Genomic DNA, 20,763 nt, shown 5'->3' on the forward strand with positions numbered 1-20,763 from the left:
ATATGCTCCCTTGGTGATTTTGATAATTCATGACAACATACATTGTATCTTGGACTAACACTTTTACCTGGATATTTCAGAAAAAGTTCAAAAGATGCTATGGCTTAAGGTTTATGTGGAGATGCCCCTGGATGCAAGAAAGAAACAATGTTGGCTCAAGCTTCAAGCTAGAAGACTCTTCATTTTATATTTGTGAGAAATCGCTTTTGATTCCATAGGAAAGTCAAATCGGTGCAACCGAAACCAAGTCGGTGCTACTGAGTTCAGTGTGACAAACATTTTGTTGCCAAAATACACAAAATCGGAATTTCCGAGTTTAAATATCGGTGCCACCGAGTTTGGCCATCTTACGGTTAGTCACCTTTTCGTTACCATCGAGTTTTATATATCGGTCTCACCGAGATTCAAAAGTTCACACCTTTAGTGCTAATCGATACCACCGACTTTTCGACTTCGGTGTCATCGAGTTTGCCCTTTTGTGTGCAATGGTTGGATTTTGGCTGCTGCCTATATATACCCCTCCACCCACTTCTCATTCGTGGGAGAAGCACTCAGAACACACACTTCAGTGACAGATCCATTTTCTGAGAGAGAACCACCTACTCATGTGTTGAGACCAAGATATTCCAATTCTATCATTTGAAAAATGATCTCTAGCCTCCCCAAACTACTTTCCACTAAATCAACCTCTCCTACCCATGCATATTCTGTGAGAGAGTGATTTGTGTTGAGGAGACTATCTTTAGAAGCACAAGATCAAGTAGTTCATTGATCTACCACATCTATTACCTTTTGGAGGGTGGTGCCTCCTAGATTGGTTAGGTGTCTCTTGGGAGCCTCCTACTTAGTGTTATGGAGTTGAACCAAGATATTTGTAATGGCAAGGGGATCGCCTACTTCGTGAAGATCTACCGTGAGTAAGGCTAGTACTCCGTGGACGGAAGCCGTGGTGGAATAGACAAGGCCGCTTCTTTGTGGACCCTCTGTGGGTGGAGCCCTCCGTGGACTCTCGCAGTTGTTACCCTCTATGGGTTGAAGTCTCTACTAACATGGACGTACGATAGCGCCACCTATCGGAACCATGCCAAAAATCATCGTGTCAACCTCATGTGTTTGATCTCCCTACCTAACTCCTCTACACTTGCATGTTTTACATTCCGCTGCTATACTCTTAGAACTACATGTGTAGGGTGTACTTGACTTGTTATAACTACTGAATTTCTGCCTTCCTTGAAATTGGGTTAGGCTAGAAATTTTATCTTGACAAGTTGTCTATTCACCCCCCTCTAGACACATCTTCTATCGATCCCTCAATTGGTATCAGAGCAAAGTCTCCAAAACCTTGGTTTAACCGCCATTGGAGGAAGATGAATGTGACTAGTTCCCAGATTTTTAGTTGTAGAGTGCCTATTCTTGATGGGGAGTACTTTAGACAATGGAAAGTTGAAATGCTTGTTATATTTGATAAGTTCCATTTGTGCAAGTATGTCGAATATCCATATGTGACTCCCACTGACCCCATACCACATCCTTCTCATGATGACGAAGTTAATATGCTTGGTAACCTTAACACTGTCAACCTAATCATTAGAGGCTTACCAAGAAATGTGCTTAATCAATTGCAAAACTTTGAGTGTTCTCGTACATTGTGGAAAGACTTAGAGAAAAGATATCCAGACTATTCCTTGAAAAATCTTGATATCATTGTCCACAAATACATTGCTTTTCACAAAATGAAATCAACCGATCCTAATTTTGACAAATGCCTATTTGAGCTTCGTGACCTCATGCGTGCTAAAGAAGATGTCATTACTATTAACAATATCATTGTTGAAGCCATTCGAATGCATAAACATGAACATTTTCATAGTCCAATTTCTGATGATTCTTGTTTCTTATGACGGAACTTCATCCGATGATGACAATGTGGAGCATGGCTACTACGATGAAGATGATGACTTTGACATCGAGTATGAGAAGACCATGAGGAACCTTAGTCTTATGGAGAACCTTAGAGACTACATGGCCGATGGTAAGGAGTGGGTTCTCGATAGTGGATGCACCGATCACATGACCGGATATAAAGACATGTTCCATGAGATTACACGAAACCGTAGACCTCGGAAGTATGTGAATTTTGGAGACAACTCCAAAGGTAAGATACTTGGCCTTGGTAAGGTGGTCGTATCTCATGACAGTTCCATTCAGAATGTCATGCTTGTTGAATCCCTTGGCTACAATCTTCTTTTCGTATCTAGACTAGCAGACTTTGGTTTCGATGTGCTATTTATGAAAATTGAATGTCGAGTGTTTCATAGAGATAATCATAACATCGTCTTTACTAGTTTCCTTAGAGGTGATCTATACATTCCCACCAAATCGGTGCAACCGAAACCAAGTCGGTGCTACCGAGTTAAGTGTGACCAACATTCTGTTGCCAAGATACACAAAATCGGAATTTTCGAGTTTGAGTATCGGTGCCACCGAGTTTGGCCATCTGACCATTAGTCACCTCTTCGGTGCCACCGAGTATTATATATCGGTCTCACCGAGATTCAAAAGTTCACACCTTTAGTGCTAATCGGTACCACCAAGTTGTCAACTTAGGTGTCACCAAGGTTGCCCTTTTGTGTGTAACGGTTGGATTTTGGTTGTTGCCTATATATACCCCTTGACTCACCTCTCATTCGTGGGAGAAGCACTCAGAACACACACGTCACTGCCAGATCCATTTTCTGAGAGAGAACCACCTACTCATGTGTTGAGACCAAGATATTCCAATCCTATCATTTGAAACTTGATCTCTAGCCTCCCCAAACTTCTTTCCACCAAATCAACCTCTCCTACCCATGCATATTCTGTGAGAGAGATTTGTGTTGAGGAGACTATCTTTAGAAGCACAAGAGCAAGGAGTTCATTGATCTACCACGTCTATTACCTTTTGGAGGGTGGTGCCTCCTAGATTGGTTAGGTGTCGCTTGGGAGCCTCCTACTTCATGTTGTGGAGTTGAACCAAGATGTTTGTAAGGGCAAGGAGATCGCCTACTTCGTGAAGATCTACCGTGAGTAAGGCTAGTCCTCCGTGGACGGAAGCCGTGGTGGAATAGACAAGGCCGCTTCTTTGTGGACCCTTCGCGGGTGGAGCCCTCCATGGACCCTCGCAGCCGTTATCCTTTGTGGGTTGAAGTCTCCACTAACATGGACGTACGATAGCGCCACCTATCACAACCATGCCAAAAATCGTCGTGTCAACCTCATGCGTTTGATATCCCTACCTTACTCCTCTACATTACAGTTGCATGTTTTACATTCTGGTGCTATACTCTTAGAACTGCATGTGTAGTGTGTACTTGACTTGTTATAACTGCTGAACTTCTGCCTTCCTTGAAATTGGGTTAGGCTAGAAATTTTATCTTGACAAGTTGTCTATTCACCCCCCTCTAGACACATATTCGATCAATCCCTAGGGGGCGGGCGCTGTTCAGCGGAGGAATGGCACGATCGAGGGGCAGCGGCGACTAGAGGGGTGTGGAGGAAGGAGCGGTGGCGCGACGATAGCGGGGGAAGCATCATCGGGTTGCTGGAGCAAATGGGAAGGTGCCGGCAACGGTGCCAGCGCCTCGATATGGAGGTAGATGGAAGTCGCGCGGGGGCACTCGAGTGTGCAGGGCGTGGGAGCGGACACACGAAATAAGCGGTGTGCGATGTCGTTTCACTTCGCGCGCTGAACCACTTAAATCGCACGCGTGTTTTTTGCGCCTCCACTGGAACACCCAGAACGGTTGCGCGCATGCAAAAATTACAATTTATTCAGCACGACACTAATATCGCACGCCTGTTGGAATGCCCCTATACCCCGGAGACTCAAATGGTGATTTTCATCCATCCTGCATCTTCATGCTCCAAGAGTTTGGGGCAAACTGCAATCACGGGCTAGTCGTCTTGTCCCCAGTTGTCCCGCCTCGATCACTTCAATGTCCATCTTGTGCTTGTGACTCCTCTGCTCGACATCATTGAGGTGACGGAGGTTGAGGAACTAGCGCGCCATTGAGCATGTTGGGGTAGTTGTCCATCGAAACGAGTAGGCACATGTTTACATGTTAGATGGAGCATGTCGTTAGGATGATCCTTCGACATGGGCCGACTCGACGTGTATGAGAATTTAGCCCGCATCTTCCATGATTCTCTAGGATGGGCGAGATTTCAAGCTCTCATCGTCCATGGAGTGCCAACCGCGCTCGTTGTCGTGCTTGGCTAGCGCACGCAATATTTCACAACACATCTTCACCCCCCTTAAACACATTGACATCTAAGATCTTTCTATACCCTTTTATAATAAAGGGTAGGATGGTCCATTCACGCGCACCGATACGTGACCTGCTTACATACATATACAGGACATTCATTTTTTCTCGAGGTGTCTTTTTCTTCTTGTGCGCCCTCAACAGTTTTTCATGTTTTTAAAAGAAAAAAAGAGTACATTGCACGGAGGTACCATAATTGAGGCATTGGAAACATATTTGTACCAAGATTGGTAAAAAAATTCGTGTCGGTACTATGTCTGGAGAAATACGTTGCAAAAAGGACTAAAAGCGGCGTATATACGTATTGATGGGCTTTCTGACCGGTTGGGCCCACCCGTCAGGTGTGACCATGTCCAATGGACGCGTGCCCGCGTGTTGACTCAGACGAGGCCCGACTCAAACCGTTACTTGCTCGGTCGCTCATCCGGTCGGGTACCCTCTCCTCACTTTCTTACTCCTCATCCCTCCCTCGCCGACGCCTGCGTCCCCGTCGGTCGCTGCAACACCACGCCACCGCAGCCATGGTTTATGAGGACGAAAGCAACGATGACAACTCAAGCCTCTCTTACATGCACTCCTCGTCCTCGTCCACCGACGGGCTTGAAGAGGTCAGTTCATTGGAGCTAGGGTTAGGGTTAGGTTTAGAAACTTTGGGGATTTTTCTGTGTAGGTGTTCTTTGTTGTGATGATTTCCTTTCTTTTCCTTTGTCCTCGTCCTCTGCACATGATGGTAACTTTGATTTTGCTTGGACAGGTCCCTATCTCATTTGAGGACCCGGATTACAAGGGCCTTGAGCTAGATGTGTTCTGTGAGAAACATGGGAAGGCAGCACACAGCTTGTTGCATTTGAAGCAACATACAATGGGAGAAGGTTCTTAGCATGTTAATACGTCCCAAACGTATCTATAACTTCTGCTTGTTCCATGACCTTTTGGGTGAGAATGTTATATGTTTTGCTACACTTTTATATCATTTTACACATATTTGGACTAACCTACTAACTCAGTGCACCCAGTGCCAGTTTCTGTCTCCTGATATCTACTTTGCAGGGGCTTTTACCCAATTTTCCAAAGCCCAAAAAATTCCAGGAAAAACATATAAAAAATCAGAGTAACGAAGCTTCTAGATCACCGAAGATGGGCCAGAGGGGGCCATGGGCCGTCCAGGTGACCTCCTGGCGCGGCCTACCCCCTAGCCGCGCCAGCAGGCCGCCTGGGCGGGTCCCACCTCCTTCGGTGCCCTCCTTTGGCCTATATTTAGTCCTCCGAGAGGAAACCCTTCCACAACTTCCAGAATCGCGAATTTCTCCATCGTTCCACCGCCGCAGCGCTTCCGAGATCGGGAGCGTCAGGAGACCTCTTCCCGGCACCCTGCCGGAGGGAGGATTGACCTCCGGGAGCTTCTCCACCGCCATGGATGCTTCTCGGACGTGCCGTGAGTATTCCTCCTTGGACCATGGGTCCATGACCAGTATCTATGTGATGTCTTCTCTCCAATCTTGTGCTTCAATGGTTAGTCCTTGTGAGCTGCCCTACATGATCAAGGCATCTATGTAATTATCTTGCTATTGCTATGCTCGATTTGTTGGGATCCGATGGATTATGAGATTATGTTCATATTGTTATGAGTTATATATTTGATTATCCTTTTATATTATGTTCCTTAGTGATTCATGCATGTTCTCCGTTGCTATTTATTTCTTTGGCCGAGTAGTAGATTGTAACTCCAAGAGGGAGCGTTATGCATGATTGTGGGTTCATGCCCCTCGATGTCTAGCTTGAGTGACAGAAACATGAGACTAGGGGATGTGTTGTTGCCACCAGGGAGAAAACAACGGTGCTTGTGACTATGGTTGTAAGGATTGTTTACCTTACGCATAGTTCGTTAATGCAATTGTCCATTGCTTTAAGTTTACACTTTGGGTGGGGCTCGCAACTTAATACCGGAGATAATTTCTGGATAGATATCTCAAGGTGGATGATTAGTAAGTAGATGTTGATGAATAAACGGTCTACTTGTCTTGGCATAGTGCCCATTACTACTGAACCTCTAACTATGAAGTGGCATAATTAGCATTGTGGTGCGTTCATAATTCTGTCAATTGCCCAACTGTGATTTGTTTACCCAAGCCAAGTTGTTTATTGTCTTTTGGGAGAGAGACATCACTAGTGAACATCATGTGACTCCGGTCCATATCACCATCATTGTTTACACCTCCATCATTTACCGCTTTCATTTACTTTTCTGTTGCAATCACTATTACCTTTCCCGCTTGTGTTTTGATCCTTTGCAAACTACAAGGCTGGAGAGATTGACAACCTCTCTGTACTCGTTGGGAGCAAAGTTATTTGTTGTTTGTGCAGGTCCACGTCTTCTGCTGACCAGGACAGGAGACACCTACTTGTTGGTCCTAGGAGTCCTCCTGGTTCGATAAACCTTACAGTCTCCATGTAAGGGAAAACTTGCTGCTGACTACATCTCAACCTTCCACTTGGGGTAACCAACGAGGTGCGAGAAGTATATACATCATCTCGTCATCAAGCAAAGTTTTTTGGAGCCGTTGCCGGGGACTCCAGTCTTCAAGATAGGGGAGTTGCACACTATCTTTTACCTTTTCTTTTAGTCTTGTTAGTTTCCCATGAGCTAGATAGGCTTATGGAAAACTGCACTCTTAGTTCGCTGCTTGGGAAGGCCACTTTACCACACCCGTGGTAGAGAAGTCTCCTCCACCTACTGAATGTATCCCATTGAAAGTACCACTTGGGATAATTGAAATAATTAGGAATGATTGTTATGCAGGAGATGGAACAGTCAATCCTAGTATTCATTTGTTGAAACTTACAGAACTTTGTGAGTTGTTCATGATTTCAGGTTTGACAAGAGATGGAGTCATGAGGAATTTATTTGCCTTGTCACTTAAAGGAAAAGCATTGGAATGGTATAGGCTACTAGATGATTCTCACCTACGGGATTGGGAAGAGATTCAATCTCTCTTTCACTCCAAGTTTATCCTCTTCATAAAGTCCATGTGGATCATGGAAATAATGCCTTATGTGATAGTTATATTGTTGAGTTTATTCATTATCCCACTGAAAATTATTATGAGAAGGGAACATATGCTTATAGATATTTCAATAATATCAAGTTCCCTCTTTATGTTGAAGGTTTTGAGGTTGCACTTGTTTTGCCTTCCTATGCTTATTGTTTTGTGCTTTAATGAATTATTCTATTGTAATATTCCTATGCATAGGAAGCATGTTAGACATAAATATTTTTGGTATTTGCTTCTTGATGCTCTCTTTTGTTCTACAACTCTTATTCCTACGAGAGCATCATTAAAATCTTAAGCCTATCTTTATGGCTATAAAGAAAGAGCTCTAGGAAGACAGCCCTTGTTATCTTTACTTTGAGTTTTTTACTTTCAGTTTTAGTGGTCTTGATCCTTTTTACTACTGTATAAACATCATTGTATCTTTATTTTTAAGCTTTGTGCCAAGTTATTGCCTCCAATTGCAAGAAAGTTCAAAAATTGTGACATGTTGTCCAGAAACAGATTACGTCTGCTTGACGGAAAAATTCGCCAAAAATCACCAGATCATATTTATTATCTGATTTTTTTACAGCATGCTCTATATAATTTCCTTTCTGTCATCTGTTCTGAGTTTGTTTATTTAAGTTACATAAGTTCCCCGAATAAATTATTTACTACCTACTGTTCTGTTTTTCACAGATTCTTCCCTGTTTTGCGTTTTCATTGTTTTGCAAATCCTAAGCTTACTTTTTATTTACAAAAACCTTTTGGAAATCATGAGAAACAGTAGGTTTTCATGAAAATCATTATTTCCAGTATTTATTGAATTATTTTATTAAGGGTACTAACCACTCTAATCAGCTTATGACGAGTTTCATATGAAGGGAGTTTTCAAGTATGCGATGGGAGATGATGAAAGAAGATACAGGAGTGTCAAACGCTCAAGCTTGGGGATTACCCCATGCACCCCAACAAATATTCAAGGAGACTCAAGCATCTAAGCTTGGGGATGCCCCCGTGCATCCCGTTCTCTATCAACAATCATCAGTTCGTCCAGCTCCATGCTATATTTTTATCACTTCATATGTTATGTGCTATGCTTGGAGCGTCCCGCTCTTTACTTTTTAGTTTGTTTTAGTTTTGCTTGCTGTTCATAATAAGTCGGAACCTATCCTACCTTGTTTGGGAGAGACACATGCTCCATTCCACTCTAGAACACAACATGGGTTTTCATGCTTATATTTTTTGTGTGTTCTTCATCTTTCCATAGGTATTGTCATGCTTAGCTCTTAGTTTACATGCTTATCCTTTTAAGAGCTTTTATTTAGGTTGCTTTTGGAATTCTCTTGATTTATCATGCTTATCTTGTTTAGAGAGTTGGCTCGTTGCACTGACTTGTGTGTCTTGCATTTGTAGGTAATTGAGGTTGCTATTTAAGTATAGTAGTAACTTGCAATAGTTTTGAGGTATTGATTTGAGTAATGTTTGGACTATTGGTGCCAAGAGCTTGAGACTATTAGTGATAGGTGTCGTATTTTGGGAAATCCGTGTGTTTTCAAAAACTAAAAATTAGTTGAGAACTCTAGCTACTAAATTGATCGCTAACCTCTGGAGGGGTTGGAATATATAGAGTACCCTCACGTTACCATGAGTCGAGGATGCGCAAGGATAACCAAACCCCCAAACACTCCTCCTCGGGGTACTTGTCTCTTTGTGATTTCCTAACTAGATAGAGAGTTACCGATAATAAGTGTATGAGTTCTTCGGACTAATGTGAGTATTCGATTGTTGGCACTTCCACCATCCATATTTTGCTAGCCTCTTTGGTACCGTGCATTGCCCTTTCTCACATTGATAGTTGGTGCAAAGTCCGTGGGTGCATCCAAACCCATGGCATGATACGCTCTGTCGTACATAAGCCTCATTATATCTTTCCTCAAAACTGCCACCATACCTACCTATTAAGGCATTTCCATAGCCTTTCCGTGATACATTGCCATGCAACATCCACCATCTCATGACTTGATCTTCATGCCATACATGCTTTTGCTTGATCATAGAGCCGCATGCTAGTTGGGCCTTGCCCTAATTATTTCTACATGACACGCTAGTATCATTGCATATCCTGCTACACTTGTAGAGGCATACATTTGCATACATCATGATAGTTTTCACTTGTCTTTATGTTGAGTACTTCTTATAAAGTGTGATGATCTTCTTTTTATTCATGTAAAACATAGAGTGTTGCTCTTAAGTGAGGAAAAGATCCCAAAGAGGACAAACAAAAGATCCCAAAGAGGACAAATGAGAGATAAAAAGAAAGAGCCAAATGAGCCACACAAAAAAAAGAAAAAAGAAAAAAGGAAATAAAAAGAGAGAAGGGGGCAACACTACTATTCCTTTTGAAAGATCCACACTCGTACTCCATTGCTATATTTGTACTACATAGAGACAGGGCCGGTCCTGAGATTTCGGGGGCCCAGGGCGAAACTAAAATTTAGGGCCCCATAGTATAAATAAATAGTATAGATTAGAGAAATAAATAGCAAAAAAAAAGAGACACAAATTTTTTACGTGGAAAACCCTTACGGGAAAAAACCACGGCGCACAAAGGCGTAATTTCATTATGGTATATAAGTTTTACAATTCAAACACACCCTAAAATTTCCTTCTTGCATTCCTGCATGCAAAATCGTCGATGATGGAGTCAATATCAATCTCATCCAATAACTGCTTCTCGATGCATAGAGTTGCCAAACCATTTAACCTCTCTTGTGACATTACAGATCTCAAATAGTTTTTCAATAGCTTCAGCTTAGAAAAGCTTCTTTCAGCTGATGCAACAGTCACGGGCATAGTAAATAAAATCCGATAAGCAATAGAAGTATTAGGATAACAATCCGCTTCCCTCACAAAATGAAAAATCTCCATAGCAGACATTGTTCTATGTGGTAAAGTAAACTGCATGACACTCAACTCAGAAATCATATCATTTAGCTCGACATCACATTTACCTTGTGTGAAAGTATTTGCAAATTCAGTGCACCTTTCTTTCAATTGAGAACCATCCAACGATTTCAAATATGTTGAACTCATTAAAAATCCAAATAATTTTTTGAATGATTGGAGCTCCTCAAATCTACTCATCAATGATGTGATTGCCATATCAACCATAACCAAAAAGTAGTTCACTTTAAAATCCTCCTCGCCTTGCAAGATTTCTTCTTGGCATTCAGTTTCATCAAATTGTTTTTTCCTAGAAGCACGGCGTTTTACTGGAAATGATGGCTCTACACCCAATTCAGTTGCAATTTCCTTGGCAGTATCCAAACTAGAAGCAAATCCTTCATTTCTATAGGTGCGGAAGTAATCGCGTATACCTTCTATTTGTTGTATTGTCGACTCAATGCACATGGATGGTGACTGCAACTTCTTGCTCACTGCATTAACTGCAAATAAAATTGAATGCCAAATAACCATACCAAATATAAATTCAAATTTACCAAGCACTTTATATAAATTTTTTGCATCACTCCGATCCTTGGGTTCGGTATCACCATCTTCACTTAACTCTAGAAGAGCGGACTTGAGCTAGGGAGCTTGATACCTAATTGCTTTGACACTTTTAATTCGACTCTCCCAGCGAGTATTGGACAAGGACTTCATAGTTAAACCTTCCACATGATCTAGCAAAACTTTCCATCTTTTGGTAGACCCAGCAAATAAAACATAGATCCGTTGCACTATTCCAAAAAAAGAAACAACCTTATCACATGATTTAGCCATGTCACAAAGAGTGAGATTAAGACTATGACAAGCACATGGCATATACAAAGCCCTTGGATTTATTTTAAGCAACCTACTTTGCACTCCCCTGTGCTTTCCTTTCATATTAGAGCCATTATCATAACCTTGACCCCGAATGTCATCAATAAGAAGACCATATGATTTGATGGATTCAACCAATACATTGAAAAGCCCTTCACCGGATGTGTCATTCACCACCAAGAAACCAAGAAAGTATTCCTCAATTTTTATTTGAGCACCAGCCATACGAACACATCGAACCAACAAACTCATTTGTTCTTGGTGACTCACATCAGGGGTACAATCGAGAATAACCGAGAAATATTTAGCCTCTTTAACTTCCTTCAAAATAGTTTCTGTAATGCTAGAAGCCATAAGAGAAATCAACTCATTCTGAATTTTATGACTTAGATAATGATACTGAATCTCTTTGTTTTGAAACCGTCTAATGTGGTCCTGCATTACCAAGTCAAATTCTGCAACCATCTCAACACAAGCTAAGAAATTACCATTAAGATCATTATAAAGCTGCTCGTTGGATCCTCTAAAAGCTAAATTTCGTTTACCAAGAAATTTCACAATAGCAACTATTCTTAGCATTACCCGCCTTAAGCGCTCCTTCTCTTTTGTGATCTGATGCTGCAACTCCTTATCAATTGTTTCATGTTTGCTCAATCTATTTTTCAGTTCGTTCCAAGAGATCATGCTTGTAATATGCTCCCCACTTGCTTCATGTTGTTTTAGACTATCACTAATATGCTGCCAATCTTTATACCCATCATGCGCCAAACTACTTTTGCAGTTGATAGGATTAAACAACTTACAAGAAAAACAAAACACTTTGTCAGCCTGTTTTGAATAAACTAACCATTTTCGATCACGTACCACTCCGTTGCTCATTGTTCTAGAGTAATGGGCATATGAAAAATGTCTTCTCTTGCCATTTAAAGGAAAAGTAATATCATCTTCTCTAATAGGCCCTTCCTCAACTATTGTATCCCTTGCTTTGTTATCAAGACTAGCCCAATTTGCTGGATCATAAATATCCACATGAACTGGTTCTTCATCAATAGTAGCAGATTCCGTGGGAGATGAATTATGGTCATGATCACTCACATTGTTATCGTCCGCGTCGATGTCAACATTGTCTTCTGTATGGATATCATCTTCTAGATCCACATTACTTGGTTCTCCCACAAGAACTAACGCCAACTCATCTGGATTTTTTGAAGTGGACGGGTTACTCTTAAAATATTTAGGAAGAGACCCTCTTTGTGAATCAACCAATTTTTGATCTGCTTTCCTCTTTTTTATTTTAGCAGCACCTGATTTAGGCTTCATAATAATTCTGAAAATAAATAAATACGAATCAAAATTAGGGCATAAAATACCTAAAAAATAAAAACGAATCACTAGAAGTAATCACAGGGCCGTCCAGATCGGCACTAGGGTAATCTTCAAAATGTTCTGCAACTTTTCTTATTTCCCGGTCTAGATCTGGTCATCTGGATGCAACTCCTGCAAACTAGCTACCAAGACACCTAGTGCCGATCTGAACAGCAGTCTAGCTAGGAGATTAACTCCTCAGGCTGTATGTATCCAGCGCTATATGTATCCAGCGAGGCAGCGACCAGCGCTCCTCAGGTCATCTCATCTGGATGGCTGGATGCAACTCAGGGCTGTATGTATCCAGCGCGGCAGCGCTCCTCAGGGGACGCACCAGTTCACCACCGCCACAGACTTACTAGGCCCTGCTTGGGACTGACGACTGACGAGAAGATGAACTCGCTGTTCGAGCAACTGCCGTCGAGGAGCTGCCACCGCCACGGAGAAGCTGCCGTCGAGGAGCACCACCGCCACGGAGAAGCTGCCGCCTGCCGTCGAGGAGCGCTGGATGTCCTGTGCGTTCGTGGCTTCGTGTGTCGCTAGGGAATAGGGAGTCGCCGCCGCCGCCGTACAGGGAGACGAGAGTCGAGAGAGACAGAGAACGCACGTTCAATCCATCCTGTCGTGATGAGGGATCCATCCCAGTTGTGATTTATCTTGTCTTTTGGCCCACGAAATAGGCCTGGTTTCTATTTTTTTCTATATTAATTATAATCATTATTAGTAAGTTATAGTATACGTATATATGCAGGGGGCGCCCAAAAAATTTGGGCCCTGTGCGGCCGCCCCCGCGGACCCCCCCAGGGCCGGCCGACGAGGAGCACCACCGCCACGGAGAAGCTGTCGCCTGCCGTTGAGGAGCGCTGGATGTCCTGTGCGTTCGTGGCTTCGTGCGTCGCTAGGGAATAGGGAGTTGCCGCCGCCACCGTACAAGGAGACGAGAGTCGAGAGAGACAGAGAACGCACGTTCAATCCATCCTGTCGTGATGAGGGATCCAGCCCAGTTGTGATTTATCTTGTCTTTTGGCTCACGAAATAGGCCTGGTTTCTATTTTTTTCTATATTAATTATAATAATTATTAGTAAGTTATAGTATACGTATATATGCAGGGGGCCCCCAAAAAATTTGGGCCCTGTGCGGCCGCCCCCGCGGACCCCCCCAGGGCCGGCCCTGCATAGAGATTATCATTCATGCATAACTATGTGGGAACCCTTACACTATAGAACTTGGTTTGCATATTCCAATGATGAGCCTCCTCAAATGAGCTCTAGGTCTTCATGAGCAAACAAGTTGGATGCGCCCCCCACTAGTTCCATTGGAGAGCTTACCTTAGGTCATATGTGCATCCGTTACATGGCAATCCCTACTCCTCACATCATATCTATCATTTGGCTTTCTCTCGCCTATGGTTGTCCTCATTGATGTGAGACTTTCACACCTTTTTGTCTTGCTTCCCCATCATTATTATATTTGCCATCCTAAGTGCCAACATATCTTGCTTACGCTCATCCATTGTATGAGTGCTCAAAGTCGAAAGGGAGAGGATCATTTTGACTTGTGCCTAGCTAGTGGTCTGGGGATGAGTCAAAATAAGATTCCTAAGGAGACCAAGTGTGAAATTTTAGTAGATTGAATTCTCAATTAAAAAATATTTTATGATCTCAACCCATCTCCCACTTCTTGCATGCAAACACCATTTGGAGACATTCGAGTCACGGACCGCGAGAGCTCTTGCACCTTTATGTTCTTACCTTGCTAAACTCAATGCTAGATATAAACTCTTGCTTGTTATTGTCTTCACTTGAATAGCATATCTTACTTGCTTTACTTTGAAGTTCTTATATGTGTGTTAGCATGTCATCACATAAATTGTTGTGTTATCATTTATCTACCCGAGGACGAGCAGAAATTAAGCTTGGGGATGTTGATACGTCCCAAACGTATCTATAATTTCTACTTGTTCCATGATCTTTTGGGTGACAATGCTATATGTTTTGCTACACTTTTATATCATTTTATACATATTTGGACTAACCTACTAACTCAGTGCACCCAGTGCCAGTTTTTGTGTGTTGATGTCTATTTTGCAGGGGCTTTTACCCAATTTTCCGAAGCCCAAAAAATTCCAGGAAATATATATAAAAAATCAGCGTAACGGAAGCTTCCAGATCATCGAAAATGGGCCAGAGGGTGGCTAGGGGCCGTCCAAGCGACCTCCTGGCGCGGCCTACCCCCTGGACGCGCCAACAGGCCGCCTGGGCGGGTCCCACCTCCTCTAGTGCCCTCCTTTGGCCTATATTTAGTCCTCCGAGAGGAAACCCTACCACAACTTCAAGAATCACGAATTTCTCCATCGTTCCGCCGCCGCAGCGCTTCCGAGATCGGGAGCGTCAGGAGACCTCTTCCCGACACCCTGCCGGAGGGAGGATTGACCTTCGAGAGCTTCTCCACCGCCATGGACGCTTCCCAGACGTGTCGTGAGTAGTCCTCCTTGGACCATGGGTCCATGACCAGTAGCTATGTGATGTCTTCTCGCCAATCTTGTGCTTCAATGGTTAGTTCTCGTGAGCCGCCCTACATGATCAAGGCATCTATGTAATCCTCTTGCTATTGCTATGCTCGGTTTGTTGGGATCGATGGATTATGAGATTATGTTCAGATTGTTATGAGTTATATATTTGATTATCCTTTTATAGTATGTTGCTTAGTGATTCATGCATGTTATCCGTTGCTATTTATTGCTTTGGCCGAGTAGTAGATTGTAACTCCAAGAGGGAGCGTTATGCATGATTGTGGGTTCATGTCCCTCGATGTCTAGCTTGAGTGACAAAAACATGAGACTAGGGGCTGTGTTGTTGCCACCAGGGAGAAAACAACACGTTCTTGTGGCCACGGCTGCAAAGATTGTTTACCTTACGCATAGTTCGCTAATGTAGTTGTCCGTTGCTTTGAGTTTACACGTTGGGTGGGGCTCGCAACTTAATATCGAAGACATGTTCTGGATAGATATCTCAAGGTGGATGATTAGTAAGTAGATGCTAATGAATAAACGGTCTACTTGTCTTGGCGTACTGCCCATTACTACTGAACCTCTTACTATCAAGTAGTATAATTAGCATTGCGGTGCGTTCATAATTCTTTCAATTGCCCAACTGTGATTTGTTTACCCAAGCCTAGTTGTTTATTGTCTTTTGGGAGAGAGACATCACTAGTGAACATCATGTGACTCTTGTCCATATCACCATCATTGTTTACACCTCCATCATTTACCGCTTTCATTTACTTTTCCATTGCAATCACTATTACCTTTCCCGCTTGTGTTTTGATCCTTTGCAAACTACAAGGCCGGAGAGATTGACAACCTCTCTGTACTCGTTGGGAGCAAAGTTATTTGGTGTGTGTGCAGGTCCACGTCTTCTGCTAACCAGGACAGGAGACACATACTTATTGGTCCTAGGAGTCCTCATGGTTTGATAAACCTTATAGTCTCCGTGTAAGGGAAAACTTGCTGCTGACTACATCTCAACCTTCCACTTCGGGTAACCAATGGGGTGCGAGAAGTATATACATCATCTCTTCATCACATGTGCAGAGCCGGTATGTTTTTTGCCTTATTGATTATGCACATGATTTTGTTCATTTGAGTACTTTGTTCATTCAAAGTGGCATAGTTTGTTTTGATAACTATGCTTCAGTGATGTAGTGTTATTCTGCTAAATATATGCTCCTGTTGAATGTAGTTGAATGGTAGTGCACATTGTAGGATTCCAATGTATTAAAATGGTTAATTCTAAGTTGAATGTAGTGTTATTCTGCTAAATATATGCTCTTGTGTATTTAGCTAGGCTGTGAACTAACAGTTGGATGTGTTATCACTAAATTTTGCCTTGTTATTTATCCACTAAGATCATAAGTGTGGGTTTGTTCATTGGGTTGATCATGAGTGGTCCCCAACAATGGAGAATGCATTGTTGAAACTTTGGGCAATGGTTCAAGAGAGCAAGATTGCTAGGGTGAATGATAATCTTGGAAGTGCTTTTACTATTCACAATCTGAAAGAAGAAAAGAACAACTTGGATGCAAACTATGACAGGTTAGTCCAAGATGTGCATCAACTTATGGATATGCAGGAGGATAGGGTTGTGGATTTCTGTTATGTGCAGGCTAACCTCACATACAAGCAGCAATGCAGAAAGGAATCGTTGGGTGATATGCAGGCATAAATGGCAACATAAATTGCAAGGAAAGATGCAGATACACAGAAGCTTAATCAGAAGTATGAACTTCTGTGCAACCTAACAAGTGCTCAAGCAACTGTCATCTAGAACTTGAAGTTGAAGAATATGAAAGAGAAGGAATTGTTGAGTGAGGCTAGGATGAATTTGGAGTTGAATATTGCAGAGTTCACCAAGTTTGAGGAGAAGCTCTCACAAGAGAAGGTAGAGTTGAAGTTTCAGGTTGCTGATCTGCTGAAGGGAAAGGAAAAGCATAATGAATAGAAGTACATGCTAGAGCTTAATATTGTTGAGCTCATGAAGGCAGAGGAGGAGCTCAAGGAGAATATCAAGGGGATCCAGGCCATCTTACATAATTGAACAAGATGGATGTGAGTTTAGTTGACATTGTAGACCTTTTGGGAAGGATGGTTGTGCAATGACCTAGTAACTTAGAATTATGGTTGTGTAATGTATGGTTGTACTAATTGTGAACTATGGTTGTTTCTGTACCTAGTAGTTATGCTATTCATCCTTTTGTGCGAAAATGATGAAATGTGCATTTGAACTCCACTATGTATTGTGAACAATGGTTGTGTATGCCTATAATCTGTTGAACTCTAGTGAGTATTGTTTTCTTTGATTGTTAGACTAAAAATGATGATATATATCAAGCATAGGAAGCTGAGTAGTGAATATATCAATCATAAAAAGTTGAGTAACTATTCTTGTCCTGATATATATCCACATGAACAAAAGCCATATATGGCATTAATTCTTAAAGTAGACCGACAAGCAGGAGCACCAGCAAAAAACATCCATCCACGTTGTTTTGAACATTACATGGCACATATGCCATTTAGTAGTTACCACTAGCATAGAAGTAGGACCTCCATCCACTGTGTATACCATCAGAAGGTTGAGGAGCAGCAGAAGTGGAGGCAGCAGATTGCCTTGGCGCATAGAATGCCCTTAAACCTCTTCCTACACCTCTCCCAGCACCTCTCCATGCACCTATCCAAGCAGCACTTGTTCCATATTGAGCAGCTGCAACACCTCTTCCACCACCTCTTCTAGCACCACCTCTACCAGCATCACCTCTACCAGAACCTCCTGTTCCAGCTGTTGTCGATGTTGTAGGAGCTGGATCATAAGCTGTTGTTGCTATTGTAGGAGCTGGATTGGAAGCTCTTGGTGGTGGTGTAGGAGCTGGATTAGAAGCTCTTGTGGTGGTGTAGGAGCAGCAGCATCACTGCTAGCATTTAAATTCCTTGAAGTAGGCTGACATAAAATGGAAATCGGTTATCAAATAGTACAATAAGGTAATGTACACGAAGGAAAACATGTTAGTACTTCAAAGGGAATTGCCACATGTTTGTTCTTCCTCAAAGCCAGCTTAGGCTTCAACTGCAGATATTCTTCCGACCCATCTATGACGGATGTTGCTGCGTTAGCTCATGTCTAGCTTGCATCTTGCCATGTCATGCATTGTGTTGCACCGTTGCTATTATTTATTGTTTCTTCCCCCTCTTCTTACCGGTAGACCCCGAGACTGACGCTGCTGCCGGGTACATCTACGACCCTGCCGATCAGTCCTTTGCCGCAGAGTAGCAAGGCAAGCAAACCCCCCCTTGATCATTCATATATCGCCTATGTATTTCTTCCTGCTGCTTGCATTAGTATTTTGCTACTGTTGTAGTTAGCTCCCATATCTGAATAGCCTATTTTTGATGAACTGCTACTTTCAGTCATGTACCTTTAATCTGCTGAGTATAGGTGGAGCAGTCATCCCCTCTGACCTCGTAGTCCAGTTGCCTCGCTTGTTTTCAAATCTCGATCCCTGATCGACGAGCCAGACCCCACACAACACATACACCCCGTTAGTTGTACGAGCTACAGAGATACTATCGGGTACCGAGGGTGACACCTCGCTAAGTACTCCCGATGATATCTCTGTAGTATAGCTAGTCGGTCGTGGTTATCGAGGGTGATTCCTCTTTCACCATTCCCGACGATGCCTTTGTCGTACAACCCCTTAAGTGTGGGACCCCCGACGGTGATTCCTCTAAGCCCACCTTGACGGATACATCGTTCGGAATCCAACGAGGGTGATACCTCGGATTCCCCCCGATGTTACAACCACATAGTTACTCGACCATGTTACTGGGATCATTGGTGTTTAGTTGTAAGACGGGTGGATTCCCGCGAGACTGTGTTGATGGCCTAACTAAAATGTTAATGGATTTGGGTATTTGATCTGGGTTGGTCGGAGACCTTTTCGCACTAACCGGCTACGCGGGAAGAATTATGGGTACTCGGCGTCGCGGTATCAGCCGAAGCTTTTCAGATGTCAGCAATGTAGCGGCGCGCGCCCGAGTGGTCCCAAGATGCATCGCGCTTGTGATTAAGGGATGCTAGGACTGACGTCGGCCGCCCACGCCACGTGCAGGAGCGCGAAGGGGAACTGAGCCCATGCACCCTTTGTGCTTAGGAGTTAGACCGGCGGGCTGGCCTCTCTGATTAGTCTTAGGTGGGGCTGCGATGTGTTGATATTCCGAGGCCGGGCAGGACCGAGAAAAGTGTGTCCGGCCAGAGTGTTATCGAGCGTGACGGGACATGTGGTGCACCCCTGCAGGGATGAAAATTAACTATTTGAATAGTCGTGTCCACGGTTATAGGACGACTTGGAGTTGTGCCCTGATCTTATACAACTACAATTGTTACTTAACTGGAATTAGTTTTCCTCGGGATTGCTTCCCCGCAGGGAGTCGAGGGAGGATCTTTGGGCGTTACCTCACTTTAATATTGCTGCAACAATATGAATATTAATGTTTTACCCCTGTTCTACTCTCGTCTTTTGTTGCAAGACCCTGAAGATGCTTGTCTTCGATAGGACTAGGCCTTCTCTCTATTCTTGCATTGTTGCAGTCAGTCCACATATAAAACCCCTTCTTTGATACTGGTGCATATTTAGCATAGTTCTGATGTAAGTCTTGCGAGTACTTTGGATGAGTACTCACCGCTGCTTTGCTCCCCCTTTGTCCCCTTGATCCGTTGCTGCGACCAAATGATGGAGCCCAGGAGTGGAGTTTCCTGCCGACGCCTGCCGCCCCGATGGTGTCATCTTCGTGGAGGCCGCCGAAGATAGGAGTAGTTAGGAGGTTCCCAGGCAGGAGGCCTCGCCTCGTTCGATCGTTGTATCTTTTGTGCTAGCCTTCTCTAAGGCACCCCACGTTTTATGTCTGTACTCAGATATTGTTGCTTCCGCTGACTCGTGTGTTTATCGAGCTTCTGTATTCTAGCCCTCGAGGCCCCTGGCTTGTAATATGAAGCTGATATTGTTTTATTTGTGTCTAGAGTTGTGTTGTGATATCTTCCCGTGAGTCCTTGGGTTTGATCGTACGCATTTGCGTGTATGATTAGCGTACGATTAAACCGAGGGCGTCACAAGTTGGTATCAGAGTCGACTGCCTGTAGGTAGCCCCTTTCCAACTCCTTGGCCGAAGTTGAGCCTAGTGTTTGAAAAACTTTACTAACACTGATGTTGTGGCTTACGGGCCCACGTCTCAATTCGGTGGTATTAGTATCTTCTACTCCTTTCCTATACTCTGGGCTCTACTCTCTCTTCTCTTTCGGGTTAAAGATTTTACTAACTCTAACATTAGGTTCTCGTAAATACTTCCTTCCGAAGAGTCCCTCATTCCTGATAATGACTCGATTCGTCAGGAGACTCCGATGATATTCTCCGATGCTTTCTCTCGAGAACTTGTGCCCATTGCTCTTGCGATTTCCCTTCCTTCGTTAACCACTATGGATGACTACATGCCAATGTCGTTCATACCTTCTTTTCTAATTGCTCTTGTTTTACGAGATGTAACGAATTATCTTATCGGGGATTCATCCATCATCAGTTGTCATGGGTTTCGAAAGTTCTTCGACTTACTATTCAGTCTTTTGAAATTCTCCGTAGCCTATTGCTCTTGGCTTTTCTCACCTACTTGCATTATGGTTAAATCCAC

Source organism: Hordeum vulgare, chromosome 2H (genome assembly GCF_904849725.1).
Source record: "Hordeum vulgare subsp. vulgare chromosome 2H, MorexV3_pseudomolecules_assembly, whole genome shotgun sequence".
NCBI classification, from domain to species: Eukaryota; Viridiplantae; Streptophyta; class Magnoliopsida; order Poales; family Poaceae; genus Hordeum; species Hordeum vulgare.